This window comes from Rattus norvegicus, chromosome 1 (assembly GCF_036323735.1).
Source record: "Rattus norvegicus strain BN/NHsdMcwi chromosome 1, GRCr8, whole genome shotgun sequence".
NCBI lineage: Eukaryota > Metazoa > Chordata > Mammalia > Rodentia > Muridae > Rattus > Rattus norvegicus.
The window spans coordinates 71568763-71593119 of record NC_086019.1 but is presented as its reverse complement, the minus strand read 5'-3'; the positions used below and the strand labels follow the sequence as shown (position 1 = coordinate 71593119).

General features: G+C 38.5%; 1 protein-coding gene across 7 annotated transcripts in view; it reads left to right on the top strand.

The window, feature by feature from the left end:
- Zfp40 (zinc finger protein 40) overlaps window positions 1–24357 on the top strand; it is a 263006-nt gene that overhangs the window by 65705 nt on the left and 172944 nt on the right. For 5 of the 7 annotated variants that reach the window (XM_063274800.1, XM_063274809.1, XM_063274810.1 and 2 more), the window contains one exon: window positions 15820–16454. The gene's annotated coding sequence lies outside the window, so the exon portion shown is untranslated. Of the gene's footprint in view, window positions 1–15819; window positions 16455–18095; window positions 18142–18268; window positions 18333–24357 lie in introns of all 7 variants that reach the window. The other 2 variants (XM_063274808.1, XM_063274806.1) reach the window with 2 other exon arrangements.

The following is a 24357-nucleotide window of genomic DNA, read 5'->3' as shown; positions in this document are numbered from 1 at the left end:
GTTAGTCCCTGATTTTAGTGGGATTGCTTCAAGTTTCTCTCCATTTAGTTTAATGTTAGCAACTGGTTTGCTGTATATGGCTTTTACTATGTTTAGGTATGGGCCTTGAATTCCTATTCTTTCTAGAACTTTTATCATGAAGGGGTATTGAATTTTGTCAAATGCTTTCTCAGCATCTAATGAAATGATCATGTGGTTTTGTTCTTTCAGTTTGCTTATATAATGGACCACGTTGATGATTTTCCGTATATTAAACCATCCCTGCATGCCTGGGATGAAGCCTACTTGATCATGGTGGATGATTGTTTTGATGTGCTCTTGGATTCGGTTTGCCAGAATTTTATTGAGTATTTTTTGGTCGATATTCATAAGGGAAATTGGTCTGAAGTTCTCTTTCTTTGTTGTGTCTTTGTGTGGCTTAGGTATAAGAGTAATTGTGGCTTCATAGAAGGAATTCGGTAGTGCTCCATCTGTTTCAATTTTGTGGAATAGTTTGAATAATATTGGTATGAGGTCTTCTATGAAGGTTTGGTAGAATTCTGCACTAAACCCATCTGGACCTGGACTCTTTTTGGTTGGGAGACCTTTAATGACTGACTCTATTTCCTTAGGAGTTATGGGGTTGTTTAACTGGTTTATCTGTGCCTGATTTAACTTCGGTACCTGGTATCTGTCTAGGAAATTGTCCATTTCCTGCAGATTTTCAAGTTTTGTTGAAAATAGGCTTTTATAGTAAGATCTGATGATTTTTTGAATTTCCTCTGAATCTGTAGTTATGTCTCCCTTTTCATTTCTGATTTTGTCAATTTGGACGCACTCTCTGTGTCCTCTCATTAGTCTGGCTAAGGGTTTATCTATCTTGTTGATTTTCTCAAAAAACCAACTTTTGGTTCTGTTGATTCTTTCTATGGTCCTTTTTTTTTCTACTTGGTTGATTTCAGCTCTGAGATTGATTATTTCCTGCCTTCTACTCCTCCTGGGTGTATTTGCTTCTTTTTGTTCTAGAGCTTTTAGGTGTGCTGTCAAGCTGCTGACATATGCTCTTTCGTGTTTCTTTCTGCAAGCCCTCAGTGCTATGAGTTTTCCTCTTAGCACAGCTTTTATTGTGTCCCATAAGTTTGGGTATTTTGTACCTTCATTTTCATTAAATTCTAAAAAGTCTTTAATTTCTTTCTTTATTTCTTCCTTGACCAGGTTATCATTGAGTAAAGCATTGTTCAATTTCCACGTATATGTGGGCATTCTTCCCTTATTGTTATTGAAGACCAGTTTTAGGCCGAGGTGGTCCGATAGCATGCATGGGATTATTTCTATCTTTCTGTACCTGTTGAGGCCCGTTTTTGACCAATTATATGGTCAATTTTGGAGTAAGTACCATGAGGAGCTGAGAAGAAGGTATATCCTTTTGCTTTAGGATAGAATGTTCTATAAATATCTGTTTAGTCCATTTGGCTCATGACTTCTCTTAGTCTGTCTAAGTCTCTGTTTAATTTCTGTTTCCATGATCTGTCCATTGATGAGAGTGGGGTGTTGAAATCTCCTACTATTATTGTGTGAGGTGCAATGTGTGTTTTGAGCTTTAGTAAGGTTTCTTTTACGTATGTAGGTGCCCTTGTATTTGGAGCATAGATATTTAGGATTGAGAGTTCATCTTGGTGGATTTTTCTTTTGATGAATATGAAGTGTCCTTCCTTATCTTTTTTGATGACTTTTAGTTGAAAAATGATTTTATTCGATATTAGAATGGCTACTCCAGCTTGCTTCTTCCGACCATTTGCTTGGAAAGTTGTTTTCCAGCCTTTCACTCTGAGGTAGTGTCTGTCTTTGTCTCTGAGGTGTGTTTCCTGTAGGCAGCAGAATGCAGGGTCCTCATTGCGTATCCAGTTTGTTAATCTATGTCTTTTTATTGGGGAGTTGAGGCCATTGATATTTAGAGATATTAAGGAATAGTGATTATTGCTCCCTGTTATATTCATATTTGGATGTGAGGTTATGTTTGTGTGCTTTTCTTCTCATTGTTTAGTTGCCAAGACGATTAGTTTCTTGCTTCTTCTATGGTATAACTTGCCTCCTTATGTTGGGCTTTACCATTTATTATCCTTTGTAGTGCTGGATTTGTAGAAAGATATTGTGTAAATTTGGTTTTGTCATGGAATATCTTGGTTTCTCCATCTATGTTAATTGAGAGTTTTGCAGGATACAGTAACCTCAGGCATTTGTGTTTTCTTAGGGTCTGTATGACATCAGTCCAGGATCTTTGGCCTTCATAGTTTCTGGAGAAAAGTCTGGTGTGATTCTCTTAGGTCTGCCTTTATATGTTACTTGACCATTTTCCCTTACTGCTTTTAATATTCTTTCTTTATTTTGTGCGTTTGGTGTTTTGACAATTATGTGACGGGAGGTGTTTCTTTTCTGGTCCAATCTATTTGGAGTTCTGTAGGCTTCTTGTATGCCTATGGGTATCTCTTTTTTTAGGTTAGGGAAGTTTTCTTCTATGATTTTGTTGAAGATATTTACTGGTCCTTTGAGCTGGGAGTCTTCACTCTCTTCTATACCTATTATCCTTAGGTTTGATCTTCTCATTGAGTCCTGGATTTCCTGTATGTTTTGGACCAGTAGCTTTTTCCCGCTTTACATTATCTTTGACAGTTGAGTCAATGATTTCTATGAAATCTTCTGCTCCTGAGATTCTCTCTTCCATCTCTTGTATTCTGTTGGTGAAGCTCGTATCTACAGCTCCTTGTCTCTTTTTTGGTTTTCTATATCCAGGGTTGTTTCCATGTGTTCTTTCTTGATTGCTTTTATTTCCATTTTTAATTCCTTCAGCTGTTTGATTGTGTTTTCCTGGAATTCTTTCAGGGATTTTTGTGACTCCTCTCTATGGGCTTCTACTTGTTTATTTATGATTTCCTGGAATTCTTTCAGGGATTTTTGCGATTCCTCTCTGTAGGCTTCTACTTGTTCTCTAAGGGAGTTCTTCACGTCTTTCTTGAAGTCCTCCAGCATCATGATCAAATATGATTTTGAAACTAGATCTTGCTTTTCTGGTGTGTTTGGATATTCCATGTTTGTTTTGATGGGACAATTGGGCTCTGATGGTGCCATGTAGTCTTGGTTTCTGTTGCTTAGGTTCCTGCGCTTGCCTCTCGCCACAGATTATATCTAGTGTTGCTTTGTTCTGCTATTTCTGACAGTGGCTAGACTGTCCTATAAGCCTGTGTGTCAGGAGTGCTGTAGACCTGTTTTCCTGTTTTCTTTCAGCCTGTTATGGGGACAGAGTGTTCTGCTTTCGGGCGTGTAGTTTTTCCTCTCTACAGGTCTTCAGCTGTTCCTGTGGGCCTGTGTTTGAGTTTACCAGGCAGGTCACTTGCAGCAGAAAAGTTGGTCTTACCTGTGGTCCCAAGGCTCAAGTTTGCTCGCGGGGTGCTGCCCAAGAACTCTCTGAGGCGGCAGCAACCAGGAAGATCTGCGCCCTTGTTCCGGGAGCTTCAGTGCACCAGGGTTCCAGATGGCGTTTGGTGTTTTCCTTTGGTGTCCGAGATGTGTGTGCAGATTGCAGTCTCTTCTGGTTTCCCAGGCGTGTCTGCCTCTCTGAAGGTTTAGCTCTCCTTCCCACGGGCTTTGGGTGCAGAGAACTGTTTATCCAGTCTGTTCCTTCAGGTTCCGGCGGTGTCTCAGGCGCAGGGGTCCTGCCACTCCTGGGCCCTCCCCCACGGGAACCCAGAGGCCTTATACAGTTTCCTCTTGGGCCATGGATGTGGGCAGGGGTGGGCAGTGTTGGTGGTCTCTTCCGCTCTGCAGCCTCAGGAGTGCCCACCTGACCAGGCGGTGAGGTCTCTCTCCCACGGGGTCTGGAAGCAGAGAGCTGCTGCGGGACGTGGCCAGCGGGTGTGGGACACCTGGTAAACACAGGGAGTGCCAGGTCCTAGAGGAATTCTGCCTCTGTGTGTCCCGAGTTCACCATGCACGTCACTTACAGCAGAAAAGTTGGTCTTACCTGTGGTCCCAAGGCTCAAGTTTGCTCGTGGGGTGCTGCCCACGAGCTCTCTGCAGCGGCAGCAACCAGGAAGATCTCCGCCGCCGTTTCCCAGAGACCCTGAGTATTACTTCATTGTGTAGATGTACCACATTTTCTGTATCTATTCCTCTGTTGAAGGGAATCTTGGATCTTTCCAACTTCTGGCTATTATATATGAGGCTGCTATGACCAAAGTGGAGCAAGTGTCTTTGTTGTATGTTGGAGCATCTTTCCAGTATTCAACCAAGAGTGGTATAGTAGATTTCTCAGGTTCAAATTTCAGAGAAAACCCCAGAATGATTTCCAGAATAGTTGTACCAGTTTGCAATCCCACCAACAATGGAGGAGTGTTCCTCTTTATCCACATCCTTGCCAGCATCTGTTATCACCTGGATTTTTGATCATAGCCATGGTGACTGGAATAAAGTGGAATCTCAGGGTTGTTTTGATGTGCATTTCCATGACGATTAAGGATGTTGAACATTTCTTTAGGTACTTATCAGCCATTCAATATTGCTCAGCTGAGAATTCTTTGTTTAGTTCTGTACCTAATTCTTAATAGGGTTATTTGGCTCTCTGGAGATTTACTTCTTGAGTCATTTGTATATTTTGAATATTAGCCCTCTATCAGATGTAGGATAGGTAAAAACCTTTGCCCAGTTTGTTGGTTACCTTTTTGTCATAATGACAGTGTCCTTTGCCTTACATAAGCTTTGCAGCTGTATGAGGTAGCATTTGTCAATTCTTGATCTTAGAACATAAGCCATTGGTATTTTGATCAGGAAATTTTCCCCAGTTCCCATGTAATCAACACTCCATCCCATTTTTTTCTATTACTTTATGTGTATCTTATTTGATGTTGTGGTTCATGATCCACTTGGGCTTGAGTTTCATAGAGGGTGATAATGCATTGGTTTGCATTCTTCTACATGCTGACTTCCAGTCTCTTGAAAATGCTGTTTTCCCCATTGGATGTTTCAGCTCCTTTGTCAAAGATCAAGTTACCATATTTGTGTGGGTTAATTTTTCAGTTCTATTCCACTGAACAATTTGCCTGTCTCTGTAGCAACACCATACAGTTTTTATCACTATTGCTTTGTAATACTGCTTGAGGTCAGGGATTGTGATTCTCCCAGAAACTCTCTTGTATAGTTTTGGCTATCCTAGTTTTTTGTTATTCCAAACGACTTTCCAAATTGCTCTTTCTAACTCAGGGAAGAATTGAGTAGGAAATTTGATGGGGACTGCATTGAATCTGTAGATTGATTTTGGGAAGATGGCCATTTTTTTCCTGTATTAATCCTGAAAATCCATGAGCGTGGATGGTCTTCCCATCTTCTGAGATCTTCTTCAATTTCTTTCTTCAGAGACTTGAAGTTCTTGTCATACACATATTTCACTTGCTTGGTTAAAGTCACACCAAGGTACTTTACATTATTTGGGACTATTGTGAAGGGTCAGAATTTCTTTTCCAGCTTGTTTATCCTTTGAATAGAGGAAGGCTTCTGATTTGTTTGAATTAATTATATACCCAGCCTCCTTGCTGAAGTTCTTTATCAGGTCCTCTAGTGGAACTTTTGGGGTCACTTAAGTATACTATCATATCATCTGCAAAGAGTTATATTTTGACCTCTTCTTTCAAAATTATATCCTTTTGAGGTCCTTCATTTCTCAGATTGATTTGGCTAGGACATTGAGCACCATATTGAATAAGTAGAGAGAAAGTGGGCAGTCCTGTCTAGTTCTTGATTTTAGTGGGATTGCTTCATGTTTCTATCCACTTAGTTTCATGTTAGCTACTGGTTTGCTGTTTATTGCTTTTACTCTGTTTAGGTATGGGCCGTGAATTCCTGTTCTTTCCAGGACTTTTATCATGAAAGTATGTTGAAGTTTGTCAAAGGATTTCTCAGCCTCTAATGAAATGACCATGTAGTTTTTCACTTTGAATTGATTTATAGAGTGGATTATGTTGATGAATTTCAATATATTGAACCATACCTGTATCCCTGGGAAGAAGCCTACTTGATCGTGATGGATGATCGTTTTGATGTGTTCTTGGATTCGGTTTATGAGAATTTAATTGAGTATTTTTGTATCAATATGCCTAAGGGAAAATGGCCTGAAATTCTCTTTCTTTGTTGGGCCATTGTGTGGTGGTATAAGCAGAATTGTGTCTTCATAGGCAGACTTGGGTAGTGCTCTCCCTGTTTTAATTTTGTGTAATAGTTGGGACATTATTCATATGAGGTCTTCTATGAACCCATCTGCTTCTGGGCTTGAAGTATTATTTTTACCCTGAGTCTTATTGATATCTTAATACTCTTTCAAGGATTCCTCAGAGTTTTTGCATATCTTAGTCCAAGTGAGGGGTTTGAGAGTCTAGGAGGTATCCTGTGGCTGAGAATTTCTTAGGTAATGGGTCTTACATGTTAACCCCTAGATCATACAGAAGTTTTGTTTATGAAGGAATTAACTCGCAAATTTTTGTGTAACAATGAAAAGAGGTTCACTGATGCACTCCAGGGTTCTGTCCTTCAGATCCTGCTCACTCTGATGCTGAAAAGCCTATAATTAACAGGCAGTGACTCTCTTTCCTAGAATGATTATTTATAAAAACTCACAAATTACAAAAGTGTCTACAGATATTTCCAAGGAAAAAAAATGTCTTTGAAGGTATTAATAGCTGACATTTAGGAATGAAGTTGAGGCATGAAGGGAGGTGTTGAATGGTTCAAATGAGGGACGATTGCAAGGCAAATGACAAGGTTTGGGCTCCGTTTTCTCCCCCTGACCATTTTGCCAGTAGACCATTTTAGAGTTGAAAGTGAGGAAAGTCCACATCAGAAGGTTTGTTGCAAAGCTAAAAATTATAATGGGAAGTTGGGATAAGGAAAATGGATGGAAAGTTGATGTTCACTTTGTAGCCTACTTGCTTTTCTGGCCATATTTCCCTGAGTAGTCCATAACATAATCTATGTATTTAGTTGGTTGCGATAAAGAAAAGGATATGGAGAAGAAATTGTGGAGAGGAAGACCTGTGCCATATACTGAAGAATTTGAAGTGCATTCCTGATGCTGTTGATTTGATACAGAGCTGAGTATAGGACCACAAAATTGGTTTTTGGAGGAAATGAAGGTGAAATGAACATCTGCAGTGAATATGCTTTTTGGCTGGACTGGCCTGTCTGGTCTCAGGGCATTTCTTCTGGAGTTAAAGACCTGATAAAACAATGCATAAGGAGAGAATTTAACAAGTACAGACTTAACTGATCAACTGGCAACAGGGTCAGGGGGAGATAATGAAGGTCATACATGGTTATGTCTTGGTGAAGTTGGGAGGAGGGTGTGAGGTTTGCTTGGTTGCATTGTTTCGAAAATACAGTTACTTTCACAACAAGCATACCATTTTGAAACACATTGAGCAAAGTACATTTGATGTATGTTCTTTACCAAGGCTGAAATATAGCCATAAGATGCAACTTGTAAACTGTTTCAAAAACACAGTATTTAATTGTTCTATTTCAAATAAAAATTTTGATAATTATCAGTTCAGAACTGTTTCCTATTGATACATTTGCTTTGAGCATTGAGAAAACATTTTTGAGAAGTAAAGAAATGACTATTTAAAATATAGAGTACCACTGACCAACCAACACACATGACTAAATCTCTGTCTACACGGTTGAATCAAGCCTCTACCAGAGACCATGCAGGCAACCAGATAATCAGGAATGGCATTATAAGCCTAACTCTCCTACACTCTCACTTTGTAGGTGCTCATCCAGCTTATCCCTAGTTATCCACATTTGCTTCATAGTATCCAATTCTCCAACAGTGGCATAGACTGACTGTACTAACAGAGACCACCCTGGCCTCCAGAATTACACGTAGGCTATCAAAAAATAGACCTCCAAAACTGCCTCTGTGTCTACTTTACAAGTTCTATCTCTTGTCCCTTCCATATCACACTCTGCCAAATCCACAAATCTCTGTGAGAGATTCCCTGCTCTACCTGCAGGAGATTCCAGGCTATCAGAGAGAATGTGGAGCACACACAAAGTCCAGGCAGGAAGACTGCCCATGTTCTTACTCCACATTCTCAGTGCTCCCACCATCACATCTACAACCAAACACCTCCATTTCTCTGTCAGCATTTACAAGTTTTGAACTTGGGTGAAGAACCTATGCTGTACAAGAGGTCATGCCAGCCCCAAGAAATCTGGCCTCCAACTAGAGTGGTGATCAGCTAAACTACAAGAATCCACATCATTCAGATGTCCAGAAAGAAAACAGAATGGAAAGAACAAAACATCCATAAAAATTTAACTCAAAAGTGGTACCTACACCTATAATAACCACAACCCAAATGCCTTGACACAAGTGTAAAAAAAAGAAAAAAACTTCAAAATTATTCAAGGCAAAATGTCATAGCCTAAAACCAGGTACATAGCACAAGTTCTTCATATTATATCACATTCGAAGAACAAAGAAGGTATTGAAACCAATTTATAAAGAAAATGAATGATATCCCCAAGGGAAGAACATCAATAACTTAAAGAAACCTGCCTCCAAGGGGTTGGGGATTTAGCTCAGTGGTAGAGCACTTGCCTAGCAAGCGAAAGACACTGGGTTCGGTCCCCAGAAAAAAAGAAAAGAAAAAAAAAAAAAGAAAGAAACCTGCCTCCATCTGGGCTCAGAACTGGGGCTGTCCCACAGCACTTAGATCCAACACTGCCCACAGAGAGCTTGTCTTCCAGGAGCACTCTCACCCCTAAGGACACAGCCTGCAAGTAGGAGTACACTTTCTCTCTACAGACTATTCAAAGAAAGACACAGCAGGAGTAGGCAGGGCCCAGGAACCACAAAGCAGACTGGGACGAGACCCTTCCTTTCTCCATCTGAGCCCAGAGCTGAGGCTGGCCCACAATACTTTAGACACAAATCCTGCCCACAGAGAGCTGGTCTGCCAAGAGTGGTCTCTCTCTTAAACCCAAAACTGGATCCCCACTTTTGCTCCAGTGACTTTCAAAAGAGAGACCACCAAGACAACTCAGGACTCAGGAGGCATAGGAGTCAAGTCAGAGACAGCAAGACCACCTAACACCAGAGATAACCAGATGGTAAAAGGCAATGTCAATACCCTAAGCAGCAGAAACCAAGATGACTTGGCATCATCAGAACCCAGTTCCCATACCACAGCAAGCCCTGGATAACCCACCAGCCTGTAAAAACAAGATTTTGACTTAAATTCCAAACTCATGATGTGGTTTGAGAACTTTGAAAATGATACAAATTACTCCTTTAAGGAAATGCATGGCAGACATCTTGAGACTGCAAAACAGAATGCCCATGTCTGCCCACATCTGCTCTCATCCCAGGATCAAGAGAAAAGGGCACAGTGCCTCTGGACACAGGGAGAAAGGAACAGTCAACTGCCTGTACCTGCAGTTCTAGTCTGCACCCAGAACTGAACTGAACCAAACAAAGAGCTCCCATAACCCAAAACCCGTGGAGAAGATAGCTCGACCCGCAGAAGTGTGGATACTCCTGAGAAGTCAGAGGAGACTACCTCTGCCACATTGCAGACACAAGACAGAATAATCTATTGACAACTGTGCCACCTGGGTGCAAGGAACTAGGAGCAATCATGGGCAGGACCCTTCTGATTCCTGCCTGTGCCTAGAGCTGAAAGATAGTCACCAGGATTGCATGCACACCTGAAATCAGAGAACGTGTACTCAGAAAAGACTGAAAAAAAACAGGAAAACAGTTCTAAAGGAATGCTGACACAGAGGCCTACAGGAGAGTGTCAATGCACTGTCAGAAACAGCAAGACAAGCAAACACTAGAGACAACCCAATGGCTAGAGGCAAGCATCGGGACCTAAGCAACAGAAACCAAGACTACTTGGAATCATCAGTTCTCCAACCAAAGAAAATACTGGATATCCAAACACATCGGAAAAGCTAGATTTCGACTTAAGATCACATTTTATGATAATGTTGGAGACCTTAAGAAGAGCATAAAGAACTCCCTTGGAGAAATGCAGGACAAGACAAGTAAACAAGTAGAACCCCTTAGAGAGGAAACACAGAAACCACTGAAAGAATTACAGGAAAATACAACTAAACCAGTAAAGGAATTGTACAAAACTGATCAGGATTTAAAAATGGAAATAGAAACAATAAAGAAAGCACAAAGCAAAACAACCCTGGATATAGAAAACCTAAGGAAGAGACAAGGAGTCATAGATACAAGCATCACCAACAGAATACAAGAGATAGAAGAGATAATTCCAGGGGCAGAAGGTACCATAGAAAATATTAACTCAACTGTAAAAGATAATATAAAAACTCAAAAAGCTCCTAACGCAAAACATCCAGGAAATCCAGGACACAATGAGAAGATCAAATCTAATAGGATAATAGGTACAGAAGAAAGTGAAGACTCCCCCCGCCAAAGGGCCATTAAATATATTCAAAAATTATAGAAGAAAACTTTCATGACCTAAAGAAAGAGATGACAATAAGCATACTAGCAGCATACAGAACTCCAAACTGATTGGACCAGAAGATAAATTCCTCCAATCACATAATTGTTAGAACACCAAATACACAAAACAATGAAAGAATATTAAAAGCAGCAAGGGAAAAAGGTCAAGTAATATATAAAGGCAGACCTACCAGAATTACAACAGACTTTTCAGTAGAGACTATGAAAGTCATAAGATCCTGGACAGATGTCATACAGACAATAAGAGAACACAAATTTCAGGCCAAGCTACTGTATCCAGCAAAGCTCTCAATTAGCATAGATGGAGAATCCAAGATAGTCCATGACAAAAACACATTTATGTAAGATCTTTCTACAAATCCAGCCCTACAAAGGATAATAGATGGAAAACTCCAACACGAGGTGAGAAACTACACCATAAAGAAAGTAAGAATATAATCTCCCTACAATGAAACCAAAACAGATTAACACAAACATAATTCCACCTCTAACTATGAAAATAACAGGAAGCAACATCACTATTCCTTAATATCTCTCAACATCAAGGGACTCAATTCCCCAATAAAAAGACATAGACTAACAGACTGGATGCATAAAGAGGACTCAGCATTTGCTGCATGCAGGAAACACACCACAGAGACAAAGACAGACACTACCTCAGAGTAAATGGCTGGAAAACAACTTTTGAAGCAAATGACCTGAAGAAACAAGTTAGAGTTGCAATTTTATCATCAAATAATATTGTCTTTCAACCAAAAGTAATTACAAAAGATAAGGAAGGACACATCGTATTCATCAAAGGAAAAATCCACCAAGATGAACTGTCAATCCTAAATATCTATTCTCCAAGTGCAAGGGCACTTACATTCATAAGAGAAACCTTACTAAAGCTCAAAGCAAATATTGCACCTCACACAATAATAGTAGGAAATTTAAATACCACAATCTCATCAATGAACAGTTCAGGGAAACCGAAATTAAACAGAGACAAAGAGAAACTAACAGGAGTTATGAGCCAAATGGATTTAATAGATATTTATAGAACATTCCCTCCTAAAACATAAGGATGTACCTTCTTCTCAGTAGCTCATGGTTCCTTCTCCAAAAGTGACCATATAATTGGTCACAAAACAGGCCTCAACAGCTACAGGAAGATAGAAATTATCCCATGCATCCTATCAAATCACCATGGACTAAGACTGGACTTGAATAACAATAATGACAACAGAAAGCCCACATACACCTGGAAGTTGAACAATGCTCTACTCAATGACAAGGAAGAAATAAAGAAATTAAAGGCTTCTTAGAATCAAATAAAAATGAAGATACAACACATGCATATATGTGGGACACTATGAAAGCAGTGCTAAGAGGAAAACTCAGAGCTCTGAGGGCCTGCAGAAAGAAACAGGAGACACCATATGTCAGCAGCTTGAAAGAACATCAAATAGGTCTAGAACAAGAAGAAATAAATAAATCCAAGAGTAGTAGAAGGCAGGAAATAATCAAACTAACAGCTAAAATCAACCAAGTAGAAATGAAAAAGAGTATACAAAGAATCAACAAAACCAGGAGCTGACTCTTTTGGAAATCAATAAGATACATAAACCTTTAGTCAGAATAACCAGAGGGCAGAGACAGTGTATCCAAATTAACAAAATCAGAAATGAAAAGGTAAACATAACCACAAAATCTAGGAATTTAAGAAACCATCGGTACCTCCTACTAAAGACTACATTCAAGAAAACCGGAAAATCTGGAGGAAATGGAAAATTTTCTAGACAAATACCAGGTACCAAAGTTAAATAAGGAACAAATATACCATCTAAATAACCCCGTAACTCTTAAAGAAATAGAAACATTTATTAAAAATCTCCCAACCAAAAAGAACCCAGTACCAGGTGGGTTTAGTGCACAATTGTATTAGACCTTCCTGGAAGACCTCATACCAATACAGTCCAAATTGTTCCACAAAATAGAAACAGATGGAACACAACAAAATTCCTTCTATGAAGCCACAATTACACTTATACCAAATCCACACAAACACCCAACAAAGTAAGACACCTTCAGACCAATTTCCCTTATGGATATTGATGCAAAATTCTCAATAAAATACTCGCAAACCGAATCCAATAACGCATCAAAAGATCATCCATCATTATCAAGTAGGCTTCATCCCAGGGATGGAGGAATGGTTTAATATATGGAAATCCATCAACGATATCCTCTTTATAAATAAATTCAAAGAAAAGAACCTGTGATCATTTCATTAGATGCTGAGAAAGCATTTGACACAATTCAACCCCCCTTCATGATAAAAGTCCTAGAAAGATCAGGAATTCAAGGCCCATAACTAACCATAGTAAAAGCAATATACAGAAAAGCAGTAGCTAACATAAAACTAAATGAAGAGAAACTTGAAGCAATTCTACTGAAATCAGGAACTAGAAAAGACTCTCCACTCTCTCCCTACTTATTCAGTATGGTTCTCAATGTACTAGGCAGAGCAATCAGACAACAGAAGGAGGTCAAATGGATACAAATTAGAAGGGAAGAAATCAAAATACCACTATTTGCAGATGATATGGTAGTATACTTAAGTGACCCCAAATTTTCCACCAAAGAACTACTTAACCTGATAAACAATGTGAACAACTTGTTCAGGTATAAAATTAACTCAAACAAATCTGTAACCTTCCTCTACTCAAAGGATAAACAGGCTGAGAAAGAAATTAGGGAAATGACACCTTTCACAATTTTTTAATATAAAATAATATAAAATATCTTGGTGTGACTTTAACCAAGCAAATGAAGGATCTGTATGACAAAAATTTCAAGTCTCTGAAGAAAGAAATTGAAGGAGATCTCAGAAGACGAAAATATCTCTGGTGTAAATGGATTGGCAGGATTTATATAGTAAAGATGGCCATTTTGCCAAAAGCAATCTAAAGATTCAATGCAATCCCCATCAAAATCCCTACCCAATTCTTTATAGCATTAGAAAGAGCAATTTGCCAATTTATTAACATGATGGAGAAATCAAGATATTTCATGACATAATCAAATTTACACAATACCTTTCCACAAATCAAGCCCTACAAACAATAATAGATGGAAAACTCCAACACAAGAAACGAAACTAGATTCTAGAAAAAGCAAGAAACTAATCTTCCTGCAATAAACCCAAAAAAAGATAATTACAGAGATAATTCCACCTCTAGAAAATAATAACAGGAAACAAAGTCACTATTCCATATTATCTCTTTTTTTATTGGATAATTTTTCTTTACATTCCAAATGTTATTCTGTTTCTGGGTTTCCCGTCCGTAAGCCTCCTATCCCATCCCCTTTCCCTTCTTCTAAGTGGGTGTTCCCCCTGCCCAATGACCCTCCAGGCCAACCCTCCCAGAATACCATAGAGTGAACAAAACATATCTTAGCTCTTTTTATAAAACACAACAACTAAGCTTTTGTGGGCATGATTACAATCAACTGACTGCTATATGTCACAAGAGTATAAATGTGTTACAAAAAAGTCCTTACAGTGGCAGCAAATGCTGTTTCACAGACCATATTTTGTTATGCACTATAGAACATGGAAATCTTTGAATATACAAAAAATAAGAATCACTACTTCATAGTGGGATGACAACACAATTAAGAGAGACTTTAACATTGACTCTCTGAGGGTATTTGCACACCATTATAGAAAAATACATTCCTGGTTTTAAAATTTTTGTTCAAATATTGAATCCTCCACATCCCAAGACTTTTTTTGGTGAAGGGGTAGACATATTTGAAATATAAATCCTTGAGACCTAACTGTAAGACATTTAAAACTGCTCATCCAATACCTTGCTGGAATAGCTATTGTCCTTCCCTTGCCTGCTCCTATGTTCCTTTGTCCAGAGGGCACTTGGCAGTTTCCTCTTTAGCTAGAAACGTGAGCAGAATTCTTGGTCTCCCCTGAGCTTTCAGGATTGTCTACACTGCTGAGAGTCCAGCTCTCTCCCTGACAGGTTTTGGGTACAGAGAGCAGTGGGACAAGTTCAGCCCAGGCACAGACAGAAACCTGTCTCATAATCTTTCTTAAAACAATAATGTATAAATGAGAAGTGAGATAGGATTTCCACAACCTATTTCTCAATAAAGGGATCCGGAGTATTCTATTGTACATAATGTCAAGATTAGCCTATTGTATATTTCTAACTTTATGTAAGAACAAATACTTGGAGTCATGGCTCTCAGTGAGAGAGGTAGTGTTGAAAGAACCACAAAGTGAGCAAGTTGTGGAGTAACAGGGGAAGAAAACAGGATGATTTAGGCTGAGGTCATGGTGAGAAAGAAGGAATCAGCATGAGTTAATACCATGTTCATCTTAAAGGTAAAGTACCATATACATGGGGAATAAGCAGACTTAGTGGGTTAGAATAGCTCAGAACATGCCAGCTTAGGCTTGCAGCTTGAAAGTCAAAATGCCAGGTCTCTGTGCCAGTTATTTAAGAGATAGAATAAGAACAGGTAAGGCTTGCACCCTTACATTATTGACTTCAAAAAATTTGTTAGGAGTTTGTTTAAAACTAGTGGTTTACAGCATGGGAACAGAAGCTCTGAGTGGCAGGCATATTCTTGATCCCACAGAATGAGAATATTAGAGATATGTCAAGAGATGTCTTTTTGCAGTCCTCCAGGGCTTTGACTCCTTGGGGCGTCCCCAAGTTCAACCCACAATGACTGTGCTTAAAGTTTTATTTCACCTTTAACTCTGTCCAGGCCAGGCACTTCCTCTAACCTTAACCCCTATTTTTCATTCTATATCTTGACCTATCTCTCCCACTCTGTCTCTGGCCGTCATTCACATAGCTGTCAAGATGCTCTGGACCTGCTCTACACAATCACAGCTACCCCACAAGCATGTTACCTGCTTAGAACAAGCTTGATCTATGAGGATGCTGTACCCCACTACTTAGCTTAAATGCATTGAAGAAATTTATATAACATTGATATGAACCCCCAAAATGATACAGAGTAAGGATGTCACACATGCAGAAATAAAATATATTTTGTTCTAATAATACCACATAGGAAGTCAGTAATGTGCAAAACAGGCTAATCATGACGTGATTTACAGTAGAATAGTTCAGAACCATTTCTATAGGATCAGAATGTGGATAAAACCAATCTCATGCATCATTTATATTTCTTTTAAATCTTTAGTATGTTTTTATTTTAGCTTATGGGCAGTAGTGCTCTGCATCATGTATATATGTACTCTCTTTGTGCAGGATTCCTGCAGAGGTCCAAAGAAGTCATCAGATCTCCTGGAACTGAAGGGACACATAGTTTGGAGACAACTAAGGGATGCTAAGAACTGCATACAAGTGTCTTTAAGATAAGCAAGTACTACTCATCACTGGGGCATCTCTTCAATGCTCCTCTTATCCCATTTTCACACTCCCTGGAACTCCTCACTAATCTTACCTCAATTCCTCCAAATGATACATGGTCTTTTGCTACAGTTTTTCTCTCTACTTTACAGGATTTTTTGCTTTTGCTTTTAGCTTATCAGTTAGACAACCATATAAGAAAAGCATTCTTCAGAATTAATTAGAATTTCTAATACATTACAGTACCAGTACAGAAAGGGGAATCTACAAATGAATCTCCAATAGCTGTATAGTAGAAGAATATTGAAAATGTTCTGTAAGAATTTTCAGTTAGCTTTGACTTGAGTTCTACCACTTCCAATTACAGATCAAGCAATCTTGGAAGCTGAAAAGGAACTCAATGATGAGAATGACAATAACTAACACTTCTGAACTTCTTAATCTATCACGGAAGGAAGCTTTATACCTCCCAAAAGGATGAACAGGAAGAACATAATGAATGTTTTTTCCCTCTGAGGATTTCTCTGTGACAGGTAAGACTGATTTACACAGAGCTCAGAAACTTGCACAGCAGAATTCTCTGGACTCCTGAGGAGGTGATATGACACTGTAAAGGATCCTCACATAGAACCAGCCTGCTGCAACATCCAGTCTCTGTGCAAAGTCAACTAAGAGGCATCTTTGCTTTGCCCCTCTTCTTAGGAAAAGTATGCAACCACAAAACTTTCATAAATACTGTGAGTTTATGAGTCAGCTCTGCAGGTTCACTCCTGTAATCTTTGCATACAGGTGGCAGAGCTAAGTAGATCTCTTGTGTCTTAGGGATGCTACTGCTCTGATGAAACACCATGACTAAATAGCAAGCGGGAGAGAAAGTGTTTATTTGGCTGACTTGCTTACATAACACTTTTCATCACTAAAGGACATCAGGACAATAACTCTAACAGGGCAAGATATGGGAGGCAGGAGCTGACACATAAGCCATGGAAAGATTCTATTGATTGGCTTGCGTCTCATGACTTTCTCAGGCTGCTTTCTTATACAACACAGGACTACCAGCCCAAGGATGACTATCTACACTGGACTGGACCATTTCTCATCAATCCTAAATTAAGAAAAAAATGCTTATAGCTAGATATATGGAGGCATTTTCCAACTTGAACTATCCTCCTTTCAGATAACTCTAGTTTGTATGTCAAGTTATCATAAAACAAGCCCAGCATAGCAGTTGGGCTTTCTCTATTACATACACCACTGATCTCCAGAACTGCTGCATCTAGTGTGGTTACACAGTGTTACTACCACCACTTACCCTTTGGATAAAATTAGATAGCCAGAGAGAACATGCAGAATATAACACTGGTCACACTTCAAGAGAACACAGAAAAATATAAAGCAAGCACCCACATAGGATTATGTTCATAACCAAATGTCCCTTATTTCTAGGAGTTTCTAGACAGTATAGGAAGTTCACACATATACACAAAGCAGATAAAAACAAAGGATGTATCAGAAATTCTATAAGAAGAGTATTCTTCCCAACAAAGAATAGATTGCTGCATTCTCCAAGATCACATTTTTGTACAATGCCCTCTGAGTACAGTCTAAACATTCCAATTCATCCTGTAAGCATTCCACAGCCCCATTTCTGAACATTAACAGGCACTGTCATAGAAAATTACTCATTTGATATGTGCTGCTGGAATTGCCAATATCAGTACAGTTTTACGTTTTCTCTCTAGTTCAGAATCTGTAGTGTCTATTAAAGTGCAGTTAGGTTCCTAGCACTATCACAGGACTACACATCAGATATTACTCTTTTCTTTCTTAATATTTTAAGACAGGATTTTGTTTAGTAGCACTGGGTGTCCTAGAAATCTCTTTGAAGACCAAGCTGGCATGGAGCTCACAGACATACAACTGCCTCTACCTCCTCAGTGCTGGGAAAAAATTGGTGTGTGCCACCATTCCCAGCAACACAATAGTTTTTATGTCTGTTCCATGGGATCCAGTCCTCTATTCTTAACTTTAGAGGCTTGAGGCCTACATGGTACAGTATATACATTGAGTCAAATATACTAACACACAAATAACTAAAATGGAAATATAATTTTAGTAAAATTCATTTTCTAAAATAGTTATATATTGTATCTTCTTTTCTTTGTAAAATACAGGATGACATGATGGTCTCACATTGAGCAAAGATTCAGAGAATAAAAGGTAATCATTTGAGGTCTAGATGCATGAATGTACATCTAAGAACTCTATGCTGATCTCAAATAAATCCCAATGAAACATCTCAGATGGTAACTTATGATGAGTAAAACCGTGCTTCCAACCTCTACAGATGTCAAACTCATTCAACTGTCAACAGCTAGGACTCACCTGCCTGACTATTCTATCATGCGCAGGTGAGATCCTGAGGCCTAGATATATTTCTGTTCCTTTTCTGGAAGAAAAGAAGGTAAAATATGAAATGAGGAATGCATGGATGAACTACAAGCCAAAAAAGTTTTTGGAAACAATAAGGAGTGTAACATCAGTGCATACACAGAACATTACAAACAACACATAGAATCAAATATATTGTGATGTTATTTTATAACAGTATCTGACAACCATGAAGTAAACAGAAAAGTTAGCATTATGTAGCATTAATATTATCCAAGTTTGCTAGAAGGTCATACAGACAATACAGATAGATAATAATAATTTCAGTAATCCCATAAGGTTTAAGTACAAAAGAGTTAGGGATACATATCTAAATAAATGTATGTGTGACAATGCATTCTGGGGAAGGAGAAAGAGTTCCTGTGATCAAAACAATTGTACTAAGTTATAAAAGAATTCTACTAACTCTTGATTAATTATGAATATATTACTGCTCAATTGGAAACCTGAATCTTTTGATTTCAGCTCTATTATTTTCGTCACTACTTGAGCTCAATCATCTAACATATTTTAGGTTGCCCAGTAAAATATCATTTATGATTCTTCCTTCATTTTTCAAAAAATAAAACTCAGGGTTATATTCTGGCTCTATCATCAAAGTGCACCGGATATATAAATGTAGGTGTTGGAGTAGTGTCTCCAGCGCAAAAGGGTGCTCACTGTTTCTAGATAGAAATTTTATTCTCTCTATATCCAAGGAAACTTAGGATTTTGTATGTCTTCTGTGCCATGGATTTAATGACTGTATCAGGGCTCCATGGGCTTCATGTGAATACAATGCACATAAAAATGCAGATGTACACTCCCATACTTAAATAATAGTTTAAAGAAAGAAAGGGAAGTCTGTCTAATATAACCTCTCTCAAAAATCTCTACCTACAGAAAACATAGCTACAGGGAAAGGGCAAACATGGAGTGTGGGAGACTTCCTCCTCCAAAAGATAAGAAAAGAAAGCCATTAGAAGGGACATCAATCAATACTTTCAAATAGATGGCTTGTGCACTATATCAAGCAGTATCTCTAGAAAATTCTTACTCATATAATCCACATGATATAATATACGTGGAAATGCCAATATTGCCTCATGCAGGGCTGTGGAAAGTCATAAATGAAAGAATCAGAATTGAAGAAGAAATGATGAGTTCCTACAAACAAGTGAATAAATCAACCTCTTATATTATAAAACTTGAGGCCCCTGAACCTCGCTGATCCAGGCCCACAGCTCCCTGCTCCCAAACCACGTAGGAGAGAATCTTCATCTCCCAGACCTGTGAGAAATCCTGAGACTGCAGGACAGGAGAGATTGCCACTTCTGCAAACCTATGCCCATATCCCTGGCCAAATAGGAAACTGTATAGGGCCTCTGGGCACTGGAAGATAGCTGCAGTCAAGATGTAGGAGCCCTGTGGTTCAGACTGCTCCGAGATCTTAACGGTCCTGATCAAACAGCTCCCTGCACCCAAATCCCATGGGAAGGAGAGCTAGACCTTCAGAGGGGCAGACAGGCCTGGGAAACAAGAGGAGACTACTCTCTGCCCATATTTCTTTGCTCAGGGACCCAGGAGAAGTAGTGGTAGGCCCTTCTGGTTCCCAGCCAGAAGGACAGCTGCAAGTCAGTGGACAGGAATGACTTAACACCTGAAAGCAGAACACTCTCTTCCCATAACTGGCTCAAAAAAACAGGAACTCTGGTCTACAGCACTCCTGACACACAGGCCTATAGGATGGTCAAGCCACTGTCAGAAATAGCAGAACAAGGTAACACCAGAGACAAGCTGATGGTGAGAGGAAAGCACAGGAACCCAAGCAGCAGAAACCAAGACTACATGACATCACCAGAGTCCAATTTTCCCACCAAGGCAAACACTGAATATCCAAACACACCAGAAAAGCAAGATCTAGATTTAAGATCACAATTGATAATGATGATGGAGGACTTTAATACAGACATAGAGAACTGCCTTAGAGAAATTCAGGAAAACACAAGTAAACAAGTAGAAGCCCTTAGAGAGGAAACACAAAAATCCCTGAAAGAATTACGGGAAAACACATTCAAACAGTTGAAGGAATTAAAAATGGAAATAGAAACAATGAAGAAAGCCCAAAGGGTAACAACACTGCATATAAAAAACCAAAGGAAGAGAGAAGGAGTTATAGATACAAGTATCACCAACAGAATACAAAAGATAGAAGAGAGAATCTCAGGAGCAGAAGATTCCATAGAAATCATTGATAAAACTGTAAAAGATAATTTAAAATGGAAAAGGCTACTGGCCTAAACATACAGGAAATCTAGGACAAAATCAGAAGATCAAACCTAAGGATAATAGGCATAGAAGAAAGTGAAGACTCCCAACTCAGAGTACAAGTAAATATCTTCAACAAAATCATAGAATTAAACTTCCCTAACGTAAAGAAAGAGATGCCCATAAAAATACGAGAAGCCTACAGATCTCCAAATATATTGGCCCAGAAAAGAAACTCCTCCTGTCACATAATAGTCAAAACACCAAATGCATGAAACAAAGAAAGAATATTAAAAGCAGTAGAGGAAAAAGGTCAAGTAATATATAAAGGCAGACCTATCATAATTACATCAGACTTCTCACCAGAGACTATGAAAGGCAGAACATCTGGGACAGATGTCATATAGACTCGAAGAAAACACAAATGCCAGCCCAGGTTACTGTATCCAGCAAAAGTCTCAATTAGCATAGATGGTGAAACCAAGATATTCCATGACAAAACCAAATTTACCCAATATCTTTCTATAAATCCAGCCCTACAAAGGATAATAAATGGGAAAGCCCGACACAAGGAGGCAAGCTACACCCTAGAAAAAGCAAGAAACTAATCATTTTGAAAAAACAACAACAACAACAACAAAAAACCAAAGAGAAGACAAGCACACAAACATGATCTCACTTCCAAGTACGAAGATAACAGGAAACAACAATCACTATTCCTTAATATCTCTTAACATCAATGGACTCAATTCCCCCCAAAAAAACACAGATTAACAAACTGGATATGTAATGAGGAACCAGCATTTTGCTGCCTACAGGAAACACACCTCAGAGACAAAGACAGACACTACCTCAGAGAGAAAGGCTGGAAAACAACTTTCCAATCAAATGCTTTGAAGAAGCAAGCTGGAGTAGCTGTTCTAACATCGAATAAAATTGATTTTCCACCAAAAATTAATCAAGAAAGATAAGGAAGGACAATTCATATTCATCAAAGGAAAAATCCACCAAGATGACGTCTCAATCCTAAATATCTGTGCTACAAATATCATGGTATCCACATACATAAGAGAATCGTTACTAAAGCTCATAGCACAAATTTCACATCACAGAAAAATATTAGGAGATTTTTATTTGCTTTTTTTGTTTTTTCTCAATATTTTGTCCCATCTTTAATAAATTGGGTATTTTTTTTTACATTGCAAATGTTATTCCCTTTTCTGGTTTCCATGCCAGCATCTCCATAACCCCTCTGCCTCCCCTACTATACCGGTGTCCTCCTTCCAATCCTCCTCCCATAGCTGCCCTCCCCCACAAAAATCCCTCACACAATAATAGTAGGATATTTCAAGACCCCATTCTCATCAATGGAAACATCATGGAAACAGAAATTTTACAGAGACATAGACAGACTAACAGAAGTCATGAACCAAATGGACTTAACCGATATTTATAGAACATTCTATCCTAAAACAAAACGATATACCTTCTTCTCACCACCTCATGGTACTTTCTCCAAAACTGACCATATAATAAGTCATAAAAGAGGCCTAAACAGATACAGGAAGGTAGAAATAATCCCATGTATCCTATCAGACCAACACAGGCTAAAGCTGTTCTTCAATAACAATAAGGAAAGAATTCCCACATATACATGGAAGTTGAACAATGCTCTTCTCAGTGATAACCTGGTAAGGGAAGACATAAAGGAAGAAAATAAAGACTCTTAGAATTTAATGAAAGTGAAGGTACAACATACCCAAATTTATGGGACTCAATGAAAGCTGTGCTAAGAGGAAAACTCACAGCTCTGAGTGCCTGCAGAAAGTAACAGGAGAGAGCATATATCAGCAGCTTGACAGCACACCTAAAAGCTCTAGAACAAAAAGTAGCAAGTACACCCAAGAGCAGTAGAAGGCAGGAAATAATCAAACTCACAGCTGAAATCAACCAAGTAGAAACAAAATTAACTATACAAAGAATCAACAGAACCAAAAGCTGGTTCTTTGAGAAAATCAACAAGATAGATAAACCCTTAGCCAGACTAACCAGAGGACACAGAGTGTGTGTCCAAATTAACAAAATCAGAAATAAAAAGGGAGACATAACAAGAGAATCAGAGGAAATTCAAAAATTCATCAGAACCTACTGCAAAAGCCTATATTAAACAAAACTTGAAAATATGGAGGAAATGGACAATTTCCTAGACAGATACCATGTACCAAAGTTAAATCAGGAACAGATAAACAACCCCATAACTCCTAAAGAAATAGAAGAAGTCATTAAAAGTCTCCCAACCAAAAAGAGCCAACGAACAGATGGGTTCAGTGCAGAATTCTATCAGACCTTCATAGAAGACCTCATACCAATTCTATCCAAAATATTCCACAAAATTGAAATAGACATAGTGCTACCGAATTCCTTCTATGAAGCCACTATTACTCTTATAACTAAACCCCACAAAGTCTCAGCAAAGAAAGTGAACTTCAGACCAAATTCCCTTATGAATATTGATGCAAAAATACTTAATAAATTTCTTGCACACCAAATCAAAGAGCACATAAAAACAGTCATCCAACATGATATAGTAGGGTTCATCCAAAGGATGAAGGTATGGTCTAATAAATCAAAAACCATCAATGTAATCCACTATAAAAACAAACTGAAAGATAAAAACCACATGATCATTTCATTAGATGCTGAGAAAGCACTTGACAAAATTGACCACCCCTTCATGATAAAAGTCCTGGAAAGAACAGGAGTCAAGACCCATACCTAAACAGTAAAAGATATATATAGCAAACAAGTAGCTAAACTAAACGGAGAGAAACTTGAAACAATCCCACTGAAATCAGGGACTAGATAAGGCTGCCCACTCTCTCCCTGCTTATTCAATATAGTTTTCGAAGTACTAGTTAGGAGCAATCAGAAAACGAAAGGAGATCAAAGGGATACTGATTGAAAGGAAGTAGTCAAAATATTAATATTTGCAGATGTTATGATAGTATATTTAAGTGATCCCAAAATTACTAAACCTGATTAACACCTTCAGCAAAGTGGCTGGGAATAAAATTAACTCAAATAAATCAGAAGCCATCCTCTACACAAAAGAGAAATAAGCCGAGAAAGAAATTAGGGAAAAGACACCCTTTATAATACTCCCAAATAATATAAAATACTTCCTTTGTGACTTTAACCAAGCAAGTGAAAGATCTGTATGATAAAAAATGTCAAGCCTTTGAAGGAAGAATCTGAAGATCTCATAATATAGTAACACCTTCCATGCTCATGGATTGGCAGGATTAATGTAGTAAAAAATGGCCATTTTATCAAAAGCGACCTACAGATTCAATGCAATCCCCATCAAACTACCAATCCAATTCTTCACAGAGTTAGACAGAACAATTTGCAAAATCATGTGGAATTAAAAAAAACCAGGATAGCTAAAACTATCCTCAAGAAAAAAGGATTTCCGGGTTAATCACTATCCGTGAACTCAAGCAGTATTACAGAGCAATAGTGATAAAAACTGCATGGTATTGCTACAGAGACAGACAGATAGACCAATGGAACAGAATTGAAGACCCAGAAATGAACCCACACACCTATGGTCACTTGATTTTTGACAAAGGAGCCAAACCATCCAATGGAAAAAATATAGCATTTTCAGCAAATGGTGCTGTTTCAACTGGAGATCAGCATATAGAAGATGCAGATCGATCCACTCTTATCACCTTG